This window comes from Athene cunicularia, assembly GCF_003259725.1.
Source record: "Athene cunicularia isolate RWA chromosome 6 unlocalized genomic scaffold, athCun1 chr6_part2, whole genome shotgun sequence".
NCBI lineage: Eukaryota > Metazoa > Chordata > Aves > Strigiformes > Strigidae > Athene > Athene cunicularia.
The window spans coordinates 4,265,399-4,281,782 of record NW_020799106.1 but is presented as its reverse complement, the minus strand read 5'-3'; the positions used below and the strand labels follow the sequence as shown (position 1 = coordinate 4,281,782).

The window sequence follows — 16,384 nt, the reverse complement described above, 5'->3', positions numbered from 1 at the left end:
AAAAAAAAAAAAAAGCTTTCAAAAAGGCTCTTTTCCTCCTCTGAATATCACCTTCACATTATGCATGACAGATGAATACCACTAATCCCATAATACAATGCAAGAATCTGCATGTTCCTGGACTATGTTTGTTTGAAGACAATCAGCGCTTTTTTGGAAATGTGTGCTTTTTTTTTTTTTTTTTAAATACACCTTCTTTTCGTAAAAACAAGGCAAAATGGTTTACAAAGCCAGAAGGAATGCGTGAAATAGCTGGGGTTTAAAAATCCTTTATGTTATTCGTTGCTTTAGCATGAACCAACATGAACCACTGAGATGCTTCAGTTAAGATTTATCTGTACCACAAAAGATTCGTAGGATAGCAATTGGAAAACATGGGGATGAGCGAGACAGGACACAAAAGCATATACAGTACGAACCAGATGCGATCCAGAAAAGTCATTTCATATTCCACATTTGTCTATGGAATTGTCTGAGAATTTTCTGCTGAACATTATTTCCAGGTTTATCACAGCAGTTCAAAACTGGCTATATTTAGTTGCTGACCAGTGCCAGAAAGCACTACCAGACTATAGGATCACGGCATATTTTAAGTTTGATATCTCATCAGCCATCAAGGCCAGAAATAAATGCCTTTTATAATCAGAAAGAGTAAAAGCCTCAGACCTCCAAGATACATAAGGGATTTTTTTCAGCTCTAAGCCATGAGATATCAACCTCAAAAATCACATTATTCTAATTACCATTGTGCGTCTGCTACTTCCCGGCCACCCCCTACATATTTTGATTTCAACATTTTAACATCTAATCTAAAAAATCCCTCTAAAGCTAGCGAACCAATGTTTTATGTTGGGCCCCTGGGGCACTTCCACATGCAAATACCACCACTACATAGCACAAGAGTCGGCAGTCAAGTGGCACTGAAGTCAATGGGTGTAGGAGCAAACCCCCAAAAGCTTCAATGCTAGATTCTGATCCAAATCACACCACTGTCAATCCAAAGTAATTGACTCCTCTGGATTTACATGAGTGGAAAGGAGATCATAATCTTGCTTTTAACCTTTACCTTTGAAGTAGAGATGGTCATAAATCCGATTTTTCTATCCAACAGGAAAATGTCAGAATTTCATTATTTTCTTCAAATCAGGGCAGGCAATAAAAAAAGTTCTGAGCAACACTAACGGGCAGCTATAAGGCTCTTTAATTTTAACATGTCTAATTAAACCAACTGAAAATACTTCTACAGATCAAAAACTCTTTTGTCTCAAATGGTTTTGACTTTAAAGTGTGTCCCACCAAACCGTGGGTCTCAGGGCGCTGTGCTCCCATGCTCCAGCACGCTGAGCACCAAGTGTCCTGAGCCACTGCGATGACACAACCTCCGGGGAGACTACGGAGCAGCGCCCAACCTCATCCAGAGAAAGGGACAGGCACAGGACATGGCTGCACTAGCAAGCAGTTGGGGCAGTTGTCCCCAAGAGTATGCCAACGTTAGCATGACAATGTTCAGTCCTTCCAACCCCTGACCAAGCTTTCATTTCCACTTCTCTGATGAAAAAAAAAAAAAAAGAAAAAAAAAAAAGAAGAAAAGACCAAAATCCAAACAGATATATAGTGGCTGTGGGCTGTTACTGTAGAAAAGATTTCCATTTTATTCAAATGGCATCTTCCAGTGCTAAAAAAGACATCAAGGACTTAACTCAGAAGAGTGAGAAAACCTCCTGTGAGGCAAAAGTCATGCCAGAATTAAAATGCAAAACAAGGAGTGGGAACCAGGTGGCAATGCAAGAGAAGGGCTGGAGCCAAACCCCATGCAAGGGGTTTGCCTGGCACTTAGACTCATGCCTGAGAATCTCCACCGAAGGAAGCGGGAACTTTACCCATTCTCTAGCTGCAGCTGGAATACAACACAAGGTGGCAAAACTTTCCTCCACCGTGAAGGAGTGTTTGTAGCAATGGTTAAAATAAATTATAGAAAGTGAACACTGTTTTGGTCTAGTCTTCTGAAACTAAGAAAGCCCAACCAATTGCAAATGACTCTTAACTGCTTCTGGCTGCACGACTCGTCTCATCTCTGCGTCTGACTGGTGTGCAAGTTGGAGCTCGCACTTGCTACTTCGGGATTGTCCAATGTTCATGGATATTCATGCTTAGATCCAAAGAGTCAGCGCAGCCCTGACGCCTTCTCCAGCTCACCTGAAATGGGAGCTGATGTTTCTGTTCATTCATCTCGGCTTTCTTTGCTCTACCGAATATTTCTGATGGTTGCTAGGCAACTATTGTTGAATACATGCATGAGGCATTAATTGTCTGAGCACTTTAAAAGAGGAAAATTCTTTAAAACTGAGGACATTGCCATACCAAAAATAGGATATTTCCTTTATGAAGGGCAACACTCATGGCTGGGAATGTTGATGGCTGCAGTATGTCAGAGGCTAGATGAGTCACCGAGATTACTCACATGCAGCGCAGCACAAAAGAAGCGTTTTAGGAGACCTGACTTTATTATAAAGTTTTATTTTAAATGAAGTGCTTCAGATACAGTTTTATCTTCTGACTGCTGTCACTGGGATAACACAGTCCACATTTTCATGAAATTAATGGCATTGGGTTCAGCTGCTGTTACAGACAGTGTTAGAACTTACTGAGTGTATCAATTCACTACCTTCTAAACCCAAAATGGCACCGGCAAGTACTCCGCTACACTTCAAAGAAATACTGTCGTCTCACTGCTGATCCTAAGTGCTCTGTGCTCCTTACCCGTAAATGTGGATTTCATTTTATAGGGTCTTTTCTTCCAAAATGCATTCCAATGTCATGATCAAGCTCTAAAGACAGTAAACACAGACTTCCATAAATTGACTTAAACTTCTAAACTAAACAACTGCAAGGATTTGCAGCTAGGTAATTTTGGGGTTTTTTTTGTTTTATAACAAACCCATCTCTACCATAACTAAACATTCACAACGTACATGTATTCATCTTAATTACAGGCTGCCTTTCAAAACAACCAGCACCAAAAAAACTCCAAAGAACCATCATTTTTTTGGCAAATCAGTCAAATGATTATGGTTCTTTGCAAAATTGGGATCCTATAAAAGAATGAGGGCAACTATACTGCTAATTTTGAACTTGGTATTCTGAGCTAAGAGCTGCTAAAGACCCTGGGAATAATCTTTTTCATTTTTCAAACTTGTGCTCTACCTCTGTGAAAGTATGTAATGGGGCACAGGCTCATCTCGGCAAAGTTCAGCTGAGGTTTATAAGACTTCAAGATGAAGATGAAGTGACTTATTTAATCAACGAAGTGAGAAGTAGAATCATCAACACCTACTTAAAGTAAACGTGCCACCCCACAGCAAAGAGCTGTTTTCACTGGGAGTTTAATTTCTACTACACTTGCAAATCCAGAGTGAAACGCGGGAGGGTGACGACAGAGCTGGAAGGTTGCACAGTACCTTTCTGTTGAAGCAGCGGCAGCATCTGTGAATGTCACCCATGTTAGCAGGATGATCACCATTAGCCTTTTCACATATTCTCTTACCCTTTTCTGTGGGCTGAAACTGCTGATTTCAAATAAATTCCTCCTCTTCTATTACTCACTTGTTGCTAACACCTGCTTTTTAATTAACATGCTCTTTAAAGCTATTACGCAAAAAGGTAAGGTGACTGGAGACATCTGTGAAGGACCCATCAGGGAAGATTCATGAAGTCGGTACAGTAAGTCTATAAATGAGATGCTTTTGAGTTACATTTTCCATACTTCAACCAACGAAAGAGCCCTTTGTAGGAGTTCCTGAAGTGGCCTAAAACGGACTAGATCCAATTCACCCTCTGCTGATCTCCCCAAAAGAGAACAGGCAAGGGACTGATGAGCCCCCAGAGACCAAAGCAGAGGAGCAGAGTCGCTGCTCTGAGACAGGCAACTGTTCATGGTGGATGAAGACTGTTAGGGAGAACAAAGAGGACACAGGGTGGACCAGTGAAGACACTGGCATTTAGCTCCTTAACGCACCAGCTTCCTCCATAACCCTGTTCCTTGGCCTCTGTCCACAGAGCAGATGCAAAGCTCTGCCTTGTCTACTTAAAGAGTGTAAGCAAATTTTAAGAAGGTTTGTTTTACTGTATAATGGACACAAGATCCAGCACAATCTAGCCTTTACTGCCCTAGATGCTACAAATTACATATATTAATAGGTAACAGTTTAAAGGCCAGCTTTAACACATTACTGACGTTCACCTTATTTACTTTGTGCAAATACTTCCTGTCCAATACTACGTCAGAGTAACCACTGGGTGAAGACTATCTCCTCCTTGAGTAAGGATCACGTGTTTTGGAAAACAATCTTGATTTAAAAGATTCAAGTAATAAATAATGTCACTCCTAGCAAAGATGCTCCCATGGTTAATTATCCCTTGCTGCTAGATAACTTGTGCCTTAGTGCATTAACTTAGCAGCTTGCACTTTGAAGCACGAGGTCCCGCCGTGTGTCTGCTAAATTAGAGAGGCCTCTACCATCACAGGTCTTCTCCTGACGGACATACTAACAGACTGTGATCAGCTCCTTTCTTAGTCTTTTCCTCCACAGACTAAATGGATTGACATTCTTTAGTCTTTCACTTGAAGGCAAGTTTTCTGTGCCATGGATTGTTTCTCAGGTCCTTCCTTACCCATCCTGTATTTCAATACAATGTGCAAAGCATAGGCATCGGAACTGGGCACAAAGCTGGAAGTGGGGAAAAAAAAATATCTCTCTAATAAACTCTTCCTGCTCTTCCATGTTCCTCTGCAGCCCATAGTTCAGAATAATACTTTTGACTATTACCAGTGCAGTTATTCCATGAAATTGTATCACCCTTTTTGCAGGAAGCCATCATCATTTGACTGACTTACCCAAAATGTTAGCTCTTAGGGGGTTTGATAATGATTTCCTCTAGCATTATATGCAGCAGTAGTAACACCCCTCTATTTCTTCTCACTATTCCCCTGCTTATTCATCTAAGAACCAGGTTTGCTCTCCTACTCTAGTCAATTGGTTATCTATCATTACCCTCAAGCAATTTATGGCATTAAGACCAACAGAGCAGCCCTTAGGCACAAGGAAATTCTTGTCTGATCACTAAAAGACCAAGATACAGCTATATATAAGACCAAGGCCGATACTTCAGCCGAAATGTAAACTCTCACTGCTCCACTGGCCTTTGGCCCATAATGGACAATAAATCAGTTAAAAAAACTACAAAGTCCTACCTGCCAATAATAAACCTACAAAAAAGCAACACTTTTTTTTTTTTTTTAAAGTTTGCCTTTATATTCACTACTTACGCATAAAACCAACATGGTATGAAGAAACTACCGGCATCCACTGGCTGGTGGGGGAGATGGATGCTCACACCGTAACGCATTGGTACCTTCTCCAGATATACAAGCAAAAAGGGATTGCTGAGGCCTCTTAATCTGTTTGTGTTAATTGATAAACTAATTCACATATTTTCCGTGATCTGTCTGATCAGGTTTACCAAGATGTTGACAAGTAATGAGACCTTACTCAAACAGCACTAGTGTCAACAGAGGGGGAACTCTCCTCTGGATCACCCTTAATGCCCCCACAGCAAGAATTTTAATGCCTTATTTTGCCTCTTTTGCAATTTGATTCAAAAACAAATTCACAAAAACCCAGCCACGTGGAGTTTAAATTCTGCAGAAGTCTCCCCCACTGGCAATTACTACTGCAGTGTTTAAAATTTTAAAAGAAAACAAACCCAAACCTGAAACAAAACACTATTTTTCAATTAATTTTCTTCCTCTGATTTCTCTCCACATTGCATCATCTCCCAATTACTGTGATTTTGCTGAGTGTGCCAGTTTCTTAAAGACACAGCTATAAAATGTATGGACTAATTGTTGAGCAGAACTGAAGAGCTATTAAAACTGCAATAGTACAGCACTTCCAATGGTAGTCTATTATTTCTACATGATTGGTTTTGTACAGTCCAACTCATGCAGTGAAACTCTTAGATAAATTAACTCCTTCGTTTTGACATAAACATCAAAGGGAGAATTAAAGGAGAATGAACATTATTTTCTGCTGCTATTTTAGACATACTGTTCATAACACCCCTGCATGTTCCTGGAAAGTTACAAATTATTTAAATTGAGAAAGCCATTTGCTGTTTTATCAAGTCTGTAATACATAAAATTTGGCTCCAGAATTATCCCATTTTCTCATTTCATGTTTCCCTGTCATCTACATGGTAGAGCATGTTTACAGAACTTTATAACTATAATATACAATTCAGTCATTTCTAAACAGCTCTATAAGAGTAAGTCTGAAATGTACACATTTTAAAGATTACTTAGTGAACACCAAACCCTTTCCCAGCTGTTTTAAATTTTGAATTTCCCAATAAATGAATAACATACTAAAAAAGCAAACAAGATCTGACATTATTTAGTCTAAGTTTCTAAAATGGCATAACATCTGTAGCTAAAAACAATTTTGAATAACTATATTTAACTAGAGCAGTATTCTATTATTCATAGCTCATTTTCCTTACAGACTAGGGGACTTAATGTGGTGTTCAAACATTTCAAACATTTCTTTTAATTGTTTAGTCCTTCCAACAGCCAAACTGCAGCAAAAAGGGATTTTGGGGGGGGGGAAATCTTCACTCATATCTTTTATATATATTCATGTGACCAACCCATGATCTCAGTTAAGTGCCACAACTGTTCATTAACACACATCACAGCCCCCCAGCCAGCACTGCGAGCTTTGAAACCATGCCAGAAGCAGGGGCTCAACAAATGGCACTTTGACCTTTTCACTACTAACTTCAATCTTTATTAAAATCTTTAAGACGTCAGCCCTGTATCCCTCTTTTACCATCTTTTATCTGCTCCCAAAATACCTAATATTCATTCATTAAATGGAAAAGTTTGCTACATTCTTACGTAATGATAGATTCCTCTTTCACTTGCAATCGGCTTGTGAAATGCCTTTGATTAAAAAAGAGAACGAAATACCCCTTCCCCCCACCAAACAACTCTAAATTCAGATTGCTCACTCATTTCCAGGGAAATCAAGCATGCTGCCTAATATTAAAAAATCTTGCGGCATCCCGGCAACTTTAGCTCCATTTTATGTTCCTCTTATTAAACTCCCAACTTAGCAACACACGAAAGGCTCACCCTTCTCTTTGCTTGCTTTTTTAATTTCACGTTTGCATCTTCACATCATCAGCCTGAGCATTTGTGGGGGGGTAGAGACTGATTTTTTGCCCAGCAAGGCTTCCGCTCCCTACAGTAGTCACCAAAACCAGTAGCCCCATGGAGGAAAATGTAACTAGAGACAAATAGAGGCTTTGATCATTTTTAGTGTGTTCAAACATATAGATTGGTGGGGAGAGAAATCATGCTCTTTTTTTTTTTTTTTTTTTTTTTTTTTTTTTTTTTTTTTTTTTGCCTAGCAGTAATAAACTAATTACACGTTAAGAAAAAAAAATCTTAAGAAAAAGTTCACATGAGTCATTTATGTGTTTTCATTCTTTGTAAACTTTCTGGCACACCCTATATGCTTCATTTCTTGCTTTAAATAAGTACTGGAAAATATGCATAGTATTTGGAACCAAGGGGAATGACATATTAATTTGAAGTTTGCTTTGTGTAAGTTTGCATTTTCCAGATTTTAAATGAAACTTCAAGGAAACCTAAAACTCGCCTGCAAACCTTTAATTTATACCCCTCTTCACCCACGGATTATCTGGAAGGTATAAACTATTCATTTAAGCAGCGCAGTGAAGTATCATCATTAGGTGGTTTAGTTGCCTGGGATACTACTATCAGCCTGACCAGTGGGGAACCTGGGAAGCGTGAGCTCCAAAGGGGGGGAAAAGTAAACAAAGTAATGAGTAACAGCTACAGCTCCTTAAAATGTGTACATTAACCTCAGTATTGGGAAACTATTTGCTTTTTAGAGGCAGCACCCTCTGATTGAAATAATGATAAATATTTTGGAAATTCCATCCAAAGCCAAAACGAAATTACTCAAGTGCACTCTGGGAGAACAAAGCTTTTTAGTATACCTTCAAATGAACTCAGGTAAGTTTACAAATGGCCTATACCTAAAAGACCATTAACTAAAATTACATTTGTTTTTATTGAAAGACAGCCTCAAGTGCTGACATGTAATATATGACATGTGATACATAATAATACTCTTAAACCAGTTCTGACATAATATCTCCCAAGGCATAATAACCACAAATGACTGCTTTAGTTAAGAACTAGCCAGAAGCAAAATAGATCCATGTAAAAGTAGCTTTAACCATAAATACCTCAACAATATTTTATGTCACTTTGTAAAAAAGTTAAAGGAGTCTCATAATAATTAACAACAAAAACTTCATGTTCTTTACTATTGTATGGTGGTTGTGAAAGGTTATTTCATAGTCCCGCAGCTGCCAATGCTGTAAATTACGCAGGCACCAAGAAGCATTAAGGAGAAATAATAGCAATTTAAACTAAGGCTGACGTAATTCATGATAAACAGTCATTGGAAAATATTACAATGTTGTCTTTTTTGAGTGGGTTTAATCAGAAGAATGTGACCATATTCTGACATAAACCACTTCTCTTTTCCATTGTATGGGTGCAGGAATGGGGGCCCTTCCTGGCTGCTAAGGTCTCCCCTGCTCCCAGCCACCACTGAGCCCTGGCACCTCGCGGACACTGCCTGTAAGGTTTGGGATGCTGCTGGATTAAAAGCTCTCCTAAAACAAACATCAATAGTCTGGGCAGGCCCAGTAGTCTCAGAGAGGCACGAAAACCAAAGGCAGAGTCAAATGAGGATGCTCTACTGAAGGCAAAAAAAAAAAAAAAAAGATGGCTCCAGAAATAAGAACATGTATGATAGACATGGCTCACACTCATGACGAAGGCAGCTTGGCTTACTTTTCACTATAATGACAAAAAGTGATTTTGATAGCTAAATCATAAAACTAGCCATTGAGTGGCTATCGTATATAGGAGGAATTAGACATTTATATCTACAGTCATTTAGTGAATGGACACCAATAAAACAGATGTGTGTGTAATAGACGACAAAGCCCAAGTGATAACTTACATTTATCAGGCACAGAAGAACAGCTCACTCACTAACCCTTTGTTTGCTGGGTTAAATCTCTGCCAAACTCTGGCTGATAAAATATGTAAACTCCACAATACCATCACATGTGCACCCTTCAATTAAAAATTAAAAATCAGAAGTAGTTAAAAGCACCAGACTGGAAGAGGGCACACCCTCCGCTCTGCCAGGGGAGCTCACGGGAGGGAGGGTATCTCACCTCCTGTCCCATGAGAGCCCCAAAGCCAGGGCTGTCCCACCAGGGAGGCCGTACCAACCACCCCGTGTTCACAGCCAAAGAAGTAAGGGGTTACACCATTTTCACCAGCGCCCTCGCTGCAGGAGCAGCAGTGCTCTCGCAGTGGTGCTGGCTGGCTGCTGCAGGCTTCGTGGGCAGCTACCCCACGCAGGACAGACAGCCACCACCAGCCCCGGCTGACGGGTGATGCCAAGGGGTTGGAGGAAACGGGCAGAAGCAGCTTTTCAAGCAGCATCTGCCCCTCCACCCAGCATCTGCTGCCTTCGCGAGCGCAGTGGGAACTTGCAACCTGAATAAAATCAGCATTGTCTATAAAGGAGTTTTGATTATAAAGTGAAAAATAATCTATCTTAATATTTATTCTGGCTACAGCTATGGTTGCCAGTGAAAATGTACCAAAAAAAAAAAAAAAAAAAAAAAAACAGGAATGTATTTTATCTTACTTTACCACACATTACTTATGTTCACTTAACAGCTTGCTGTTAACATTGGGTGAGATTCTGCCCTTGGTTAACTGGTGAAAATGTTGAGTAACAGACACTGAAGTGGATCGAGTTATTTTGGATTTACGCCACTAAGTGAGACAGAATGTGACCCCTTATCAGTGCCTTTTTGCTTCGAGTATACAAATATTTTATGCATTTCAATGAGTGACAGAATGCAAAACTTGCAAATATTTATTTTTAGATGTATGGGGAAAAAGCAATTAGAGCTAAAAATGTTAAGAATGAAGAAATCACTTAACAGAAGCAATTATGTTGGGCACATAAACAGCTCTGCCTTCAGCCATTTTATTCAAACACTGCAGAGCACACTAGAAAATATCAATTGTTTAAAAAAAAACCTGCAAGTATTTTTTCACAACTGAAAAATCAATCATTATAAACAACATCTGGGGATCATTAATATCTTACTCTACAGTTGAATTAACAAAATAAGAAAGAAGTCTGACCAGAATTCAGAACATTTCCAGATTCGCTTTTTCAAGCTAAAAGCTTATGTTCGCAGAGGTGGGGTGGGAGGGAAGAGGAAATGTACATTTATCTATATTGTATATAGCACTATTATGCATTAATCATTACTTCCCCTCCAGCTATGTCCTGTTTTTGTTTTGAGAGAGTTAAAATTTGAAATATTTAGCTAAGCCACCGTGCCCAGGACCTTGGAAAAGATTTGCATATTTTTCAGACTATTGGAGATGCCACCATAAAGCTCCATCTAAGGAGGTCCCAGTATCCACGCTAATAAAAAGCCTCCATACCCATCCTATTGCATTTCTAAATGCTTGAATGTTCTAGTCTTAACAGAGGAACACTAACACCGATCCCACTCTAACATCACATTTGTATTAAAACAAAGAAGCCAGAAGCATCTATCTGCAAACTTCAGGGTTTTCTGAATTTCACTGATATAAATTATCCTGCAGGTAGCCAAAATAGGCAATAGCAATAATGATGACACTTTACGTTGTCTGAAAAAACATTAAAAAAACACCCTTTCAAGCCTAAACACAATTTTTGTACGAGAGTTGGTTTAAAAAGAAAAGCCAACTTTGACTCACACAAATAGTCAGCAACAGGAAAACTATTTCATTTAGACTGGAAACATTCTTTCTTCCTTCTTTTTTTTTTTTTTCCCCCCTCATTCCCTGCCAAGGTTTTGTTTGGTTATATTTTTTCCCCTAAACAACTGATTTTATCTGAGTCACAAACTTCTGTAAACTGAGATGTATAACAAAAGCAAAGACCAAATTTCAGCTATACAAAGAGTAACGGTACCACTCTGTACCCTGAAGTCAACAGTTTTCACCCTACACATTTTTTCTGGTACATGACCTACCCCTAAAAAGTTCCTTCTTCTTCATAGTGCTGTCCTGCCACGGCTTCCCTGGTCAATCACAAGACGGAAGGTAAGTCCTGTTGAAATTGTTGACTCAGAAACCCTGGTGGCTGGGAGGACGGGCAAGTCATCCCCCACTCCTAATCACCCCCTGCCAGCCCTGGAAGTGAGAGTCTGCTTTCTGCATTGTTGTACTGGGACATCCAAGTTGTTGAAGGTTCTGGGTGTTGTTCTGTTTTAATGTAGACGATTTTTCCCCCAACTCAAGCAATATATTGTTAATTTTTTGAAGGGGGGAAGGGAAGAGGAGGAAAGTGGGGAATGCAATGCCCTTTACGCGTGATTTTTTTCAATGAGCAGTTTTTCCTTCTGTATTGCTTACGTTATGGTAAAATGAAGAAGTTTTATTTTTCAGAGAAAAAAAATATTAATACCACCTCAGGATGTAGTTCTCTCACCTTCTGGTAGGAAATGTTTCACAAAAAATTGGCCTTTACACACAAAAATAAAACTTTTAACCTTCTTTTGGGGGTGAACAAGTGTTTACAGTACCCCAGGGACCAAACAGCTTATTTAATGGCATATTGGTCCCAGTATGCTGTAAAAATAATCCAGAATGATTTAAAATTTACCAGATAGATTTTAAAAATCAAGAAGAAATAAGGTACTCGGTTTTCCCTCACACTCCTGTTTATAGAAAAAGCAACCCCATGCTCACAAAATGAGAGTCTTCTGGTTCATCTTTGGTAGGCAGTATTCTTAATAATTATCTAGCAAAGCATCACGACAAATCCTTCTGTGGAGAAGCTGATGGAGCTGGAGAAATCCACCATCGCCCAAGCACCTGAGCCTCCTGCTTCTAAGCTGCATGCCTGCTCCTGCCACTTTGCCAGTGCCGGAGCCTGCAGAGGGTGGGGGACACGCTGACAGACACCTCTTGTGCTCCCTTGCTGCAGGAGCCCACGTGTGTTTGGCAACGCAGCCCAGAGGTGGGTTGCAAAAGGATCCATGCTCATCAATGTACCCTGGAAGTCACTCCATGCAGTGGAGCAGCCACAGGTCTGGTAGGAGGCCAAGTCACCTTCTTCAGACAAGCAAGCGCAGAGGATACGTGCAGCTCGAGCAACAACTGCACGCCGATTTCAGGCCAGTGACCCTCAGATACACCCTCTGGACGCTGCACAGGCAGCTTTGCCTCCAGCTAGATCTCTTCAGTCTGTAATGAAAACTATTAGGATCCTTAAAGATTTTGAAAAATGTCTTTACCAATGATCCTGAGTTGAAGAGAAATGAATTGTTCAGCTGGCACATATTATTTTTATTTCAAGGGAGCAGGGGAATGAGGAAGTAGGGTTCTGTTTTTTTCCACATGCCAATTAATAGGAATAGTTAGATAAAGGAATGCACAGATGAACTCTAGTCTGCAGAGACCTAAGTCGAGACCATTAGGAGGACAGATCCTGTTTGCTCACTCTGCTAAGTCCAACGCGTCCCTCCCTTGGGCAGGCAGACACAGCCCACAGGGCTGCAGCAGGGACCCCGCTGCCACCCTGCGGTTTCCCCACAGCCCTTGCTCAGTGGCACCTGCAAGCCTGCATGGACCGGCAGCACCGCCAGGCAGGGCTCAAGCCTTTGACTGTGGACAACTCCACTCCAGCCTCCTGTGCAGGTTCAAATTCTCTGATTTCTTGTTGCTAGCAGGCAACACCAGCATTTCATCATCCACCCGGACTGTTTCATGCTGCTGAGGACCTCTAACTGCTCCTACTTCAGGAGGGGAAGAGATACGCAGTCTCGCTGTGGTCATATCCATGAACTTTGGCTGGCAAGACATCCAAGGTCAGCTGACATCTTCTGCCTTCTGAACAGAAGCAAGCTTTTGAGACTATTTGCATTCTGGGGGAGAATCCTCCAAGGCAGTTTAACTAATCAGTAGTTACATCAACAAGAATGGGAGCAGGAGCCTTCCTACTCAGAGAAGTCTTTCCTCTGTAAATGGACAGAAAGTCCTTCCCTGGCAGGCTGAAAAGAAATAGATGCAAATGTTTGAGCTTTCCAGCTGCTGAGCCGATTCCTCAGCAGCCCGCTCCTCCACTGGCCTCTTCGATGGGACGTTGCAGCACATTGAACCAAGTTAGAGGAGAATCAGAAAAGAACTGCAAGAAAATCAGACCTGAATATTCCTGTCCAAACCACTTGGGCACATGCCATACGGCAGTGCACAGGCAAGACAAAGGCAGACACAGGTAGCCACAGTGTCAGTAGCAGGTACTGGCTGTGGTAGCCCACGCTGGAGCCGGAGAGGAAGCCTACCACCGCCTGTTACAGAAACGCTATGGAAATACAGAGGCCATCCACACAGGACTGCTCCAAGCATCAAAGCATCTCTTCCAGCCACGTCTGCAGGAACTCAGAGACAGCATCTACATACCTCTCCTACTTAAAAAAAAAAACAACCCAAAAAAACCCCACCACACCAAAAACCCACATTATTTATTGTCAACAAAACTTATTTTTTCTTCCTAATTTCCTGCTTTATTTTTGTTAAATCCTACAGACCGGGCAAAAAAAAAGCAGGGAGTATGAGAAGGAGTCAGAGTTGAACAAAATTGTTGTAAGCGTATAATAAAAGTAGAGAGAATACTTCCCAGAAAAACATTTCTCTCTATTAAAACTACCTAATAAGGACAACAGCTTACACGCTGTCATGAATGGGGCTCTTTGTAAAGGTGTTTCTGGTGTCTCACTTGTGACATGCTGTATCTGTTGCACAGTACTCCCAATGTGCAGAGAACGTGTAACACCTTCCCCAACAGTAACGTTTCTGGAGACCTGGCATCCATATCAGAAGCCAGTGCTTTCCCCATAAAGACATTAGTACTGTATTTCCCAAATTTTGTGCTCACCTTAGAGTTTGGAGAATTTCAGGTGACAGGGAAATACACACGTTCCCGTCTTGTTCCTTCTGCACACTTCTTTCATGTGCAAGATGAGAAATAGCCAAGCCCTTCAAATTAAATGTGCCTGGGTCTCCTAATAAGACAACTTTTAAGAATTTTAGTTGCATTTCTGTAATCTGGTCTCCCCTCAGATTTGACTGATAAATAACAGCGCCTTAGAGTAATCCATTTATCTGCTGTACCACCCTGCCTCTGTTTAGCTTTAGCAGTCATCACTTTCCATGTGTGACATCAATCTACATGATATCAATGTAAACTGTTTGTATAATGAAGTGTTGTACATTTTATTGTCCTGCCAGCAAAGAAAAGGACAAAATAGCACTTTCCCTGTTGCCTTCGACAAAGGTAGTATAATTGACACCATACATTTTGCAATACAGAAACGGAGCCATACATTGGCCAGGTTTTTTCTTCCTAACACAGCAGGGCTTGCAAATTTTACCACATCATTATTTTCATATGAAATACTTTTAAAGAGTAGTATTTTTTTTTTGTTTTATAGGCATTTAAAAAAATCTGCTTCTTAAATCAAACTAAATTTTAAGTACACATTATTAATTTCTATGGCTAAGATTTCTGTGGCTCTGGTTTGATAATGAGATAATTGCCTTGCAAAGGTCAAGAGAATGGCATAGTTAGCTTTGAGAGACTGAACAAAGCACTTGCTCTGGTTCACTAAGCGTAGTTTCTGCATCACTCCACATCTCTTTGATTCATCTATTACTAATATTCCATGATACACTTACATTATGGATCCAACTATTTCAACAAACCTGTAATCAAGGGATGACCCTGAATAAAATACTCCACAGAAAGCAGATGGTACGCTCATCAAACGCCTTCAAGCCTAAAATAACCTTTCCCATATAAAAAGAATAGTCAATTAAAACTGAACTTTATATTCCGAGCTGGAGCTCAGAGTAAATAAAAATCAACATGATACTATTGTGTTAGTGGACCAAACTTCCAGGGCATTTCATTCATTTTTTTCACCATCCCCACCCCCTAAGAGCAATCAACACTTTTATTCATAGTTCATTCCAAGCCTGTAATGTTTTGTGTGAGTGTGAGCAGACTTGACAGTTTGGGCCTGATCCTGCCAAAGCTTAACATCACAACATTAAAAACTATTCACAGCAGCAACGTGCTCCAGTGACAACACGAGGGGAGGAAGGATCTCTCCTTCCTGTTGGGAACTGACTGGTGCAGCAGCAGAGGAGCAGTCCTGCACTACCTTACAAACTGCCCCAATGCCACCAGTTGGGTTGGTGTTGTGTTGGCAGAGAAACAAGGCCTGGACCAGATGCCAAGCTCAAAGCCAGCGTGCTTTTTCCTAAAAGGCTGAGATGATTTTCCCATCACAGGCATCGTTGAACCCTTTCCCTCTCACCCCCATTATTATATGTTAAATGCGTAATCAGAAATTCCCTAAGAGAACACAAGAGCTTCCTTGCAGAGATGTAGGGGTCTCGCACAACAAAGGTGTACCCACTGCTATGCAAACAGACTTTGCTAGCATTAGCTGCAGCACTCATCCATCTGGTGATATGGGCAATAAAACTTAATTCTCACAGCACAGGTAAACTGCTAAAGAAATTACACTAGACCCATTACTACAGTTACGCTGGGTGTGTACACAACATGCATTCTGCCACACATTCAGCAGCACATCCGCTGTCCTTGAGTTGATCTGACACACACACACACAAAAAAGGTGTGAAATCACCTGGCAGCTATCAGAGGTTGAATCATGCAGCCCTCTCTCCCAGCTATATGGGGCTCCATACTCCTCTGGAGCCGCAGAGTATTCTCTACACCCTCTGAATTAAGAGGTCACCTCCCAGAAGTGCTTGTAAAAATCAAGCTCCTAGCACTGGCAAAGCCCCCATTCCAGGAAGGCCAGAAACACACCAGCCTCAGCTGAGATTTGTTCAGGGCCCTGGGAGCACAGGCGCAGCTGATGAGTGCTCTGCAACAGCAACAGGGCACGCAGGGAGTCTCTTCTATTTTGCATTTGTTAGCATATTGCACCAACAAGGACTTCAAAAAAACCCAACGCCCTTTGTAAAGCTTCTGGAAAGACATAGGCTATAGGGGAATGGTTAAGGTAGATAAATTTCAAACTCAGACAAGGGAACCTTTCACTCATACCAAGTAATTGTGCTACACACTCTACCCGTGTAACATTATCTTTGATTGTG

At 40.8% G+C, this 16,384-nt stretch overlaps 1 protein-coding gene across 3 annotated transcripts in view; it reads right to left on the bottom strand.

Annotated features, from left to right (window-relative positions):
• Positions 1-16,384, bottom strand: part of ARID5B (AT-rich interaction domain 5B) — a 106,494-nt gene that overhangs the window by 53,855 nt on the left and 36,255 nt on the right. The gene's annotated exons all lie outside the window — the stretch shown is intronic.